Source organism: Chiloscyllium plagiosum, unplaced genomic scaffold (assembly GCF_004010195.1).
Source record: "Chiloscyllium plagiosum isolate BGI_BamShark_2017 unplaced genomic scaffold, ASM401019v2 scaf_32665, whole genome shotgun sequence".
NCBI classification, from domain to species: Eukaryota; Metazoa; Chordata; class Chondrichthyes; order Orectolobiformes; family Hemiscylliidae; genus Chiloscyllium; species Chiloscyllium plagiosum.
The window spans coordinates 117-827 of record NW_025167498.1 but is presented as its reverse complement, the minus strand read 5'-3'; positions in this window follow the sequence as shown (position 1 = coordinate 827).

Below are 711 nucleotides of genomic sequence, written 5' to 3'. Positions count from 1 at the left end.
CTCTCTCTCTCTCCCTCTGTTCTCACTCCATTCTAATTCTCCTGAAAGTGCTGATTCAGGATCTGACAGGGACATAAGGGCAAAACAGTCACAACTGACACCTCTCTGAATTTTGGAAACCTCCACCTGAAAATTAATAAAATTCCACGACATTGGGATACTGTTGAGAGTGAGCAGGTCTGATTTTTGGAAGTAAAAATATAGTGTGTAAATTCAGGATGAACCTGCAATGCAACTTCTTGGCAATCAATCAGACACAAAATGGTTAACATGCCCCCACGGGGGTGGGGGAGTTTTAGAATGAGACATCAAGGCTATGACACCAGAGAGAAGTTGAACAGACTGGCGTGGCAAACCAGAGTCATCTAGATATACAGCACAAAAACAGGTCCTTTGGTCCACTGGTCTATGCTGACCAGATATCCTCGCTGAATCTGGTCTCATTTGCCAGCATTTGGCCCATATCCCTCTAAACCCTTCCTATTCATAAACCGATCCAGATGCCTTTTAAATGTGTCATAATTATACCAGCATCTACTACTTCCTCTGGCAGCTCTTTCCTTACACGCGCCATTTTCTGCATGAATTGCCCCTCAGGTTCCTTTTAAATTCCTCGCCCCCTCCCCGGGCCACCTCACCCTAAACCTATTACTCTACAGTTCTACACTCCCAGAGAAAAGACCTTGTCTATTTACCCTATCCATCCCTCTC